Below are 207 nucleotides of genomic sequence, written 5' to 3'. Positions count from 1 at the left end.
AAAAAAGAATTATTTGTGCAAAAAGCCGATCGCTAAGTTACGCCCCCATCAGATGACAAGTGCTTCACAGCGTGCATCACAAGCCGTCACAAGAGAGCGCCAGAATTCAAATAAACAATAGTCTGCGTATCTTTGACTTTTTTTTTCGTGGATGGTCTCATTCTGTTTGTGACACTGTATGCTACAAAACCATGTTGCTTTTTACTA

This window comes from Sinocyclocheilus rhinocerous, unplaced genomic scaffold (genome assembly GCF_001515625.1).
Source record: "Sinocyclocheilus rhinocerous isolate Xijiao unplaced genomic scaffold, SAMN03320098_v1.1 scaffold3041, whole genome shotgun sequence".
Classification (NCBI taxonomy): Eukaryota; Metazoa; Chordata; class Actinopteri; order Cypriniformes; family Cyprinidae; genus Sinocyclocheilus; species Sinocyclocheilus rhinocerous.
The sequence above is the reverse complement of the archived record's forward strand: the minus strand, read 5'-3'. Positions refer to the sequence as shown.